General features: G+C 38.0%; 1 pseudogene; it reads right to left on the bottom strand.

Moving 5' to 3' along the window:
- Positions 1-473: 473 nt before the first annotated feature.
- On the bottom strand, positions 474-9,509 carry LOC110202064 (protein regulator of cytokinesis 1-like; annotated as a pseudogene).
- Between the last annotated feature and the right edge of the window lie 611 nt (positions 9,510-10,120).

The following is a 10,120-nucleotide window of genomic DNA, read 5'->3' as shown; positions in this document are numbered from 1 at the left end:
TCCTTCCCTTCTTTAAAAAAAAAAGTCCTTAGGAAGTCATCTAGCATAGTTCACTCATCTTTTTTTTCAGGTATAGAAACCAAGCCCTGGAGGTCAAAGGGTTGTTTACCCTATTAACCCCAATAGTAAGTAGGAGAGTCAGAATTTGAACCCAGGTCTTCTGATACTAAATACAAAGTGCCTTACTCATTTTGCTTAATGGCAAAACCAGCACAGCAACTTCATCTGATGCATATGTGACACATCATACCAAGAGTCATAAGGTCACAGATCTACAGTTAGAAGGTACCTTTTTTTAAACACATACTTTAATTTTTCCATAGAACATCCCATGTTAAATACATTTAAAATAAATTATTTTATACTTGGATATCATGCTATAATGCAGTGTGAAATAATGGTCATGGAATAAACAAATCTAGAAGTTTCTCTGGAGTAGGGATGGCTGAGAATATTCATTGTTCAGAACTGTGTCATCTTTGGAAGCTGTTATTCTTCCATTGGTAGGTATTTGGCATCTTTTGCCCCAGGGAACCAACATTCCAGGATGACTTGAGAACTTTGCCTGTTACTTTGGGTTCTAGGCCTTTCCTCTTGCTAGGAATTCTAGGTGCACAGCCATAAAACATTTTGACTTCTAGCTGTTTCTTTTTCAGATGTCTCTCCTGCATTGGTTTCTCTTTCTGCAAATGATGCATCTCCCACTGTTCCATCACATATTCCATGAATTTCTGCCCATTCACTACAAAGTCCTTTGAATATTTTTGTTCCCAACTTTTGCATTCAAGAGTACCACTGATTCAAGGCTTCTGCTTCAGGGAGCCAAGATGGTGGAGTAAAAAGGTAGTCGCTCTCACCCTCCCCTATCAACTCTGAAAGCCCAGAAAATATCATCCCAGAAAAAAAAAACACCCCTGGAACAGCTGAACTAGAAAAAAGATGGGGAACAGCAGTGCAGCAGCCCAGCAAATGGGTCTCCTAGTGCCTCAGCAAAAATAAGGGAAGCAGCACTACAAAGGGCCCCAGGCAAATAAGCACCCTGCTGAATTCATCTGAAAAGAGCTGAAGAAAGCAATCTAGAGTCTTCCTAAAGTCCCAGCTTTGCTGATTCCAGACCAACATGAGGTAAGCTGCCAAATCTGTACAGCCTCCAATTGACAACATATAAGAGACCCCAGCATACAAAGTCAGTGACCAAGACCTAGGCTCCCAATGGGAGAAGCTTGGGTCAGTGCCCTCTGTTCCCCAGCAGGAGAGCTCAGTCTCTTTAAAGGCCAGGGAATAAAGAAACCATGAATAAAAAGAAATGTACCATAGATTCATATTATGAGAAGAGTGAAGATCAAGACAGAAATTCTGAAGAGGACAACATTGTCAACAAACCCATATCTGCAACATCAAAAGGGAATATGAACTGCTCTGAAGCCCAAAAAGCCTTCTTAAAAGAGCTCAAGAAGTATTTTAAAACTCTGATGAGAGAGGTAGAAGAGTCCTTAAAATACAAGTGGCCAATTAGGAAAAAAAAGTACGCTGAAGAAAACAAGTCCCTAAAAAACACAATAGACAAACTGGAAAAAAAGTACATTAAAGAAAACAAATCCCTTAAAAATACAATTGGCCAATTAAAGAAGGAAGTACAAAAACTAACAGAAGAAAACAATCTGTTAAAAACTAGAATTGGACAAATGGAAACTAATGACTCTATGAGAGAGCAAGAATCAGTCAAACAGAAACCAAAAAATGAAAAAACAGATGAAAACATAAAATATCTCATGGGTAAAACAACCGACCTGGAAAATCAATCCAGGAGAGACAATTTAAAAATCACTGGACTACCTGAAAATCATGGTGAAAAAAAGAGCCTGGACTGTATCTTTCAGGAAATCATAAAGGAAAACTGCTCTGAAGTCCTAGAACCAGAAGGCAAAATAACCATAGAAAGAATTCACCACTCAACCACCTGAAAGAGATCCCAAATTGACAACGCCAAGGAATATAATAGCAAAATTCCAAAATTTACCAGATGAAAGAGAAAGTGTTGCAAGCAGCCAGAAAGAAACAATTTAAATATCATGGAACCACAGTCAGGATTACACAGGACCTTTCAGCTTCTACATTAAAAGACTGCAGGGCTTGGAACATATTCCATAAGGCAAAGGAGCTTGGATTGCAGCCAAGGATCAACTACCCTGCAAAAATGAGCATGATTTTTCAAGGAAGGAGATGGATATTCAGCGAAATAGGGGACTTTCAAACTTTCCTGATAAAAAGACCAGAGCTCAACAAAAAATTTGATCTTCAAGTACAAGATTCAAGAAAGACACAAAAAGGTAAATTGGACAGAAAGATACAACATGTTAATAAGGGCAAACTGTTTACATTCCTACAAGGGAAGATGACACTTGCAACTCTTGAGAACTGTATTGTTATTACACCATATTAAAGGAGTATACATAAAGGGGGTGGATATTAGTTGACTTTGATGTAATGATAAAAAAAAAAACCTACTCAAGTGGGTTAAATGGATCCAAGTAAGTGGCTTAGTTTGATCTTAGAAGATGTACTGAGAAAGGAGGAGGCAGACAAGGGTAAATTACATTACAGGAAAAGACACAAAATCCTATTACATTAGAGGGAAAGAAGGGAGGGGGAGAACATTGTTTGAACCTTACTGTCATCAGATTTGGCTCAAGAAGGGAATAACATCACTTAAGTATAGAAATATAACTTACCCTATAGGCAGTAGGAGGGAAAAGGGGAAAGAAAAGGGAGGGGGGAATGAAGGGAGGGAAGAAGCAGTAAGGGCAAAGGGGAAGAAAAGGGAAAGGGGTAATAGAAAGGGAGGAGAGACTGAAGGAGGCGATGGTCAAAAGCAAAAAAGTGAGGGTGGGAAAGGAGAAACAAAAGCATAAATGGGGGGAAAAAGAATGGAGAAAAAGACACAGATAATAATCATAACTGTGAAAGTTGAATCACTATCTTTTTTTTCTCTTCTGTTGAGTTTTGTTTCCTCTTTCTGATGGTTCCTCCTATTGGTTTTAATTTTTACTTATGACTTCACTAATATAAAAATATGTTTAATAGGAATGTAAATGTATAGCCTTTATCAGATTGTGCACCATCTTGGAGAGGGTGGTGGGGAGGAAGAGGGAGAAAAATTTTAAACTCTAAAGCATATGGAAGTGATTGTTGATAAATCAAAATAAATTAATAAAATAAACAAAAGAATAGGAATTCAAAAACAAAAAAAAATTTTGTTCCCACATTTCAGTTTGTGCTTTCAACTCCTCTTCCAGCTCAAACTCCAAGAAAAGCTTCCAGTTTTCTTCCTACTGTCAAAGAGCTCTCTGTGCACTTCATAGTAACATTTCAACCGTACTACCTCAGAATTATGGAGCTAGAACAAAGTCTTCCCCTACTATGATGAAGACTATTCAAAGTTTTTTCTCTGCTCTTGGCTATAGAAGTACTTTTCTCCAATATAGAGCTAGTCTTCTCTGACAACTTCAATCACTTTTTCAGGCTCTGAATCCTTAGTTTTTCCAAATGATCTGCTTCCAATTGGAGCTTCAAGTTTTTCCAATGACAGATCAGTTATTATCTTCATATAATACATCTTTTTCTTTGTTTTATTGTTTGTTTTATTTTGTTTTTATTTTCACATTAGTCAAGTTCTAAAGAAAAACTAGAACTAATAAGAGAAACCACAAGAAAGAAGAAAAAAAAAGCAAATAGTATGGTTCCATCTGCATTCAGACTCCATAGCTCTTTCTCTGGAAGTAGATAGCATTTTCCATCATGAGTCTTTTGGAATTATCTTGGGTCATTGAATTGCTGAAGTCAATTATAGTTTATTATAGCACAATGTTGCTGTTACCGTGTACAATGTTCTGGTTCTGCTCACTTCACTTCATGTAAGTCTTTCTAGGTTTTTCTTAAGTCTGCTTGCTCATCATGTCTTTTGGAACAATAGTATTCCATTACATTCATATACCACAACTTGTTCAAGTCATTCACCAGTTGATGGGCATCTACTCAACTTCCAATTCTTGCCCACCACAAAAAGAGCTGCTATAAATGTTTTTGTGTATGTGGGTCCTTTTCCCATTTGTATGATCTCTTTGGGATACAGACCTAGAGGTGGTATTGCTGGATCAAAGGGCGTGCCCAGTTTTATAACCCTTTGTGCAGAGTTCCAAACTGTTCTCCAGAATGGTTGGGTCAGTTTACAACTCCACCAACAATGCATTAGTGTTCCAATTTTCCCACATCTTCAGCATTTAGCATTCTCCTGTTTTATCATGTTAGGCAACCTGATAGGTATGATGTAGTACCTCAGAGTCATTTTGATTTGCATTTCTCTAATCGATAGTGATCTAGAGCGTTTCTTCATATGACTATAGATGGCTTTCATTTCTTCATCGGAATGCTACCTGTTCATATCCTTTGACCATTTATCAATTGGAGAATGACTTTTATTCTTATAAATTTGGCTCAGTTCTCTATATGTTTTTTTTTTTTTTTAGAAATGAGGCCTTTATCAGAGACACTGGTTGTAAAAATTCTTTCTCAGCTTTTTCCTTCCCTTCTAATCTTGGTTGCATTGGCTTTGATTACATTAATGGAAAAGTTTTTACACGATCAAAGTTAATCATTTTTGCATTTCATAATGTTCTCTATCTCTTACTTGGTCATAAATTCTTCCATTTTCTGTAAATCGGACAGGTAAACTATTCCTTGCTCTCCTAGTTTGTTTACAGTATCAACCTTTTATGTCTAAATCATGTACTCATTGTGGCTTTATCTTGGTGTACAGTGTAAGATGTTGATCTATGCCTAGTTTCTGCCAGTTTTTCCGGCAGTTCTTGTTAAACCCAAAGACTCCAGCTTCCAGGATAAGAACTTGTTGTTTATCAAACAGTAGATTACTATAGACGTGGATTACTGTGTCTTGTCTACCTAACCTATTTCACTGATCTACCACTTTATTTCTTAGCCAGGACCAAGTAGTTTTGATGACTGTTGCTTTATAATAAAATTTAAGATCTAATATGGCCTGGCTACCTTCCCTTGCATTTCTTTTCATTAGTTCCCTTGGTATTCTGGACCTTTTGTTTTTCCAGGTGAACTTTGTTATTTTTTCTTACTCTATAAAATATTTTTGGTAGTTTGATTGGTATGGCACTGAATAAGTACATTAATTTAGGTAGAATTGCCATTTTTTATTAGCTTGAACTACCCAAGAGCAACTGATAGTTTTCTAAGTATTTAGATGTGACTTTATTTGTGTGAAAAGTGTTTTGTAATTGTGTTCATACAGTTCCTGGGTTTGTCTTGGTAGGTATACTTGCAAATATTTTATATTGTCTGCAATAACTTTAAATGGAATTTCTTTCTATCTCTTGCTGTTGGGCTTTGTTTGCCAGTGATTTGTGTGGGCTTATTTTGTATCCTGCAACTTTGCTGAAGTTTATTATTTCAAGTAGTTTTTTAGTTGATTTTCTAAGTATACCATCATATCCTCTACAAAGAGTGATCGTTTTGTTTCTTCTTTGCCTATTCTGATTTCTTCAATTTCTTTTTCTTTTATTGCTAAAGCTAACATTTCTAGTACAATATTGAATAACAGTGGTGATAATGGACACCCTCACTTTTTTTCTTTATTTTGTGGTTAGACTTATCTAGCTCTGAGGGAGGAAGTTGAGGTCCCCCACTAGAATAGTTTTGATGTCTATTTTTTTTCCTGTAACTCACTTAACTTGTCCTCTAATAGTTTGGATGCTGTACTACCTAGTGTATATATGTTTAGTATTGATATGGCTTCATTGTCTATCCTACCTTCCAGTAGGATTTAGTTTATCCTACCTTTCAGTAGGATTTAATTTCCTTCCTTATCTCTTCTAATTAGATCTATCTGGAGGCAGCTAAGTGGCCCAGTGTGTAGAGCTCCAGCCTTGGAATCGGGAGGACCTGAGTTCAAATCTGGCCTCAGACATTTGACTACTTACTAGCTGTTTGACCTCAGGCAAGTCACTTAATCCCAATTGCCTCAACAAGATGCCAAAAAATAATTAGATCTATTTTTGCTTTTGCTTTGTCTGAGATCAGGATTGCTATCCCTGCTTTATTTCTTTTTTTTTTTTACTTCAGCTCAAGCATGTATTATGCTCTAGCCTTTTACTTTTACTCTGTATTTCTGCTTCAAATGTGTTTCTTATAAACAATATATTGTGGGATTATGGTTTTTAATCCACTCTGCTGTCCACTTCTGTTTTATGGGAGAGTTCATTTCATTGACAGTCATAGTTATGATTACTGTCTTTCCATCCTATTTTCCCCACTGTTCATTTTTTCTTTCTCTCCTTTCTCCCCTTTCCTCTTCACCTGTGATTTGCTTCTGACCACTACCTCCCTCAATCTGCCCTCACTTCCATCAGCTCCCCATCTCTTTTCTTCCCCTTTTTCCCATTTACTTCCTATAGAGAAAATTAGATTTCTACACCAAATTTAGTGTGTATGTTCCTCTGAGCCAAAGACAATGAGAGTAAGGTTCAAACAATACTTTCCTCCCTCCCTTCTTACCTCTACTGGAATAGGTTATTGCATCATTTCATGTGGAATAATTACCCTTTTCTGCCTCCCACTTTCTTCTTCTTGCAGTACAACATTTTTTTCACCCTTTTTTTATCATCACATCAGTCTGCTTATATCCACATCCTCTGTCTGTGTACCCTGTAAGTATCATGATAAAGATACAGTTCTCAAGAGTTGTGAGTATCATCTGCATATGTAGGGATGTAAACATTTTACCTTTTTTGAACATGTTTTTTTCTTTTTCTGTTTACCTTTTTATGCTTCTTTTGTGTCTTGTATTTGAAGATCAGATTTTCTGTTCAGCTCTGGATTTTTCATCAGAAAAATTTTGAAGTCCCCTATTTCATTGAATATCCATCTCCTCCTCTAAAAGATTATGCTCAGTTTTCCTAGACAGTTGATCTTTCTTGTAATCTAAGCTCCTTTGCCTTACAGAATATCATTCCAAGCCCTCCAGTATTTTAATGTAGAAGCTGTAATGTCCTGTGTAATCTTGACTGTGATTGTATGGTATTTAAATTGTTTTTTTTTTTTCTGGCTGCTTCCAGTATCTTGTCCTTGACCTGATAATTTGGCTATAATATTCTTTTTGGAATTTTAATTTTTGGGTCTCTTTTGGAAGGTGACAGGTGGATTCTTTCAATAACTATTTCTTTCTGCTTCTAGGACCTCAGGGCAGTTTGCCTTGATGATTTCTTAAAAAGAGTTGTGTAGGCTCTTTTTTGATCACAGTTTTCAGGTAGACCAATAATTCTTAAATTATCTCTCCTGGATCTATTTTCTAGGTAAGTGTTTCCAATAAGTATTTTATATTCTATTTTTTTTCATTCTTTTGATTTTGTTGGGCTGATTTCTTGATGTTTTGTAGTCATTAGCTGCCACTTGCCCAATTCTAATTTTTAATAAATTTTTTTTCTTCAGTGACTCTGTCTTGCATACCTCTCATTTCTTTCCCCAACTTTTCTTCTACCTCTCTTATTTGACTTTTAAAATCCTTCTTGTACTCTTCCAAGAAGGCTTTTTGAGCTTGAGACCAGTTCATATTCTCCTTTCACAATGTTCTCTTCTGAATTTGTGTTTTGGTCTTCCTGTCCCCATAGAAAGAATCTATGGTCAGTGTCTGTTTCTGCCTTTTGCTCATGTTTGCCTACTTCCTGGCTTTCTTGTTGGGCTCTCCTGCTGGAGCACAGAGGGAACTGCCCCAAGCCTCTTGTGTTAGGGGCCAGGGGGCTGGTCACTGGCTTTTTGTGCTGGGTCCTCGAGTGCTGGCAGCTGAAGACAATAGGAGTCTGGCAGCTTACCTGGTGCTGAGCTGAGGTCCTAGTGGTGGAGTCCAGAGTATGCTGAGGTCAAGTAGGGTTTTTTTTTTGTGTTTCCCTGGGGCTATACTGAAGCATATAGAGGTTTGTTCCTCTCCTGCCCTCCCCAAGATGACTCCATGCCTGGGGCTGTGCCAAATCTCCAAGGTGGTCTGGCTGCTGGAGGATGCCTGCCCACTAGCACACTGGTTTCCCTGGCTGTGCCAAGGAATGTGGGGGTCCTGGGGATGAATGCCTGTTCCACCACCCTGGGCTTCAGGATCTCCCACTGGTTTGCTGAGGTGGGGCTTACTGGGATGCCTATGATCTTTGACTGAGTTCCCCTTGTACTAGAGTAAGAGGGACCTTTCCTGCTGGTTTCCCAGGTCTCTTGGGCTAAGAGATGCTCCTCCCCATTTTTCTGATAGCTCTGTCCCTGGATTCTTCCTGGGGCAATAATTTCTGGGTTTTTAGAGGTCAATAAGGGAGAGTGAGAGTGACTTATTTACTCCACCATCTTGGCTCCTGGAAGTGTAATACATCTTTTTCAACACTTGTGTCTGGGGTATAACCTAACTTCCATAAGGAGTAGGATCTGCCTCTTAGTGCTGACACATTCCTTCCATTCACATCCTTTTGTTTCAGACAGGGATGCCAAATAGCATCTGAATTGGTCCACCTCCTCCACTCTGGGCACAAAATCCCTGTCCATGCTGTAGGGGGATGCGTGGAGGAACTTGAAGAAAGCCTGGTCTTGCTCTTGAAGCCTTTTAAGCTTATGCATCCTATCCTGCTTTTGCTTTAATTTGACTTCCAGTTGGATGTATAAATCCTTCTCCAGCTGCAGCATGGTGATACTTCTTATTCTTGAAAATGTTCTGCATTTAATTCAAAGCATAGACTGTCTAGTTGTTTCTAATGTCATGCTATGCTTTTCAGAAGGCTCATCTTTTTTTTTCTTTAGTTTGATTATGCATGATGCTGAGGACTTGGCAAGAGCAAGCTGTATCAGCCATATCTGATAAACATATGTCTTTTAATCATGAAGGAATAAACCTGTGCAATCAAGAACAAAAATCTTTATTGGGCATACCTGAGGTATAAATCCCTTATAACCAGAACAGCACTTGGTACATGGAGATAGCCTAGTCCTACTGAAACCATGCTTGCTGCAGACAGTAACTCATGTTTAAAAGCTTCATGATCAAATTGAGACCCAGTTGCTATGGCAGTTGGATCAAGTAAGTGTACATGTGTTCTAAGGTCTTCAATTATGTCAAGGTCAGGGAACTTAGCCCTTATATTTGATGCTTGGGGGCTAACAATCTTTTGAGAGTGGAATCTGATCTCAATCCTAAGAAATAACCATTCAAGGTCTTGAGTAGGACATAAAGTCCTGAAAATACTAAGGGAGGCATGACATATACAATGTGCTTGTGTAGAGGGATTCATGTAGTAGCTCACATTTCCAACTAATACGGGCAGATACAGAGTTGAGTTCCTCCAAGGAATGAACTCTGCATTGACATTGGTGTATAGCCAAAATAGCACCAAGCTTCCATTGATCAAGCCAGTAACATCTTCGAGTCCAGTTAAGTACTGAATTGTGGAGGTCATGTCCACCAAAGGTTGAGAGGTAAAACTCTTAATGAAGAGATGACATGACTGATGCTATTGATATGTTGTCGAGCATGGGTCCCAGCATATCAAGTGTGTGTTGTTGTCCAATGTCTCTCTTCACCTTTGGCTGGGAACAATCAATTTGGAATTGATTGTCTTCAAACTTTAGGTTTGCATCTAAGGGAAAAGATGTTTGTAATTTATTGAAAGGGACATTAAATAGCTTTCCTCTCCAATTACATTCAGTGTATTCCTCCTTAATCTCAGGAGGAATAAATGTCAGCTTTGATCCTGATCTGAGCATGCATAAGCACATCTCAATGTCTGTTCTTGAGCATACAGTCAAAGGAATAATATAGACATGAAGAGAGGTAATTAAGTACAACCTTGACCAATTTATCAAGGAAACACATGCAGAATTTGGATTTATGCCATTGTTGACCCATGGCCCATATATCAGGGTGGTATTGCCCTCTATGCCACCAGGAGTCCCATGTATCTATAGGATATTCATTTATATTTACACAGCCTTATTTAGTTGAAGTTGCAATCTTGAAAGACACCTCGTGATGTTGTGATTTCTAAAGTTTTATATCTCAAGATTCACT

The sequence above is a fragment of the Phascolarctos cinereus genome, unplaced genomic scaffold (genome assembly GCF_003287225.1).
Source record: "Phascolarctos cinereus isolate Bilbo 61053 unplaced genomic scaffold, phaCin_HiC Scaffold_4;HRSCAF=312, whole genome shotgun sequence".
Classification (NCBI taxonomy): domain Eukaryota; kingdom Metazoa; phylum Chordata; class Mammalia; order Diprotodontia; family Phascolarctidae; genus Phascolarctos; species Phascolarctos cinereus.
This window is presented reverse-complemented; position numbering and strand designations above follow the sequence as displayed.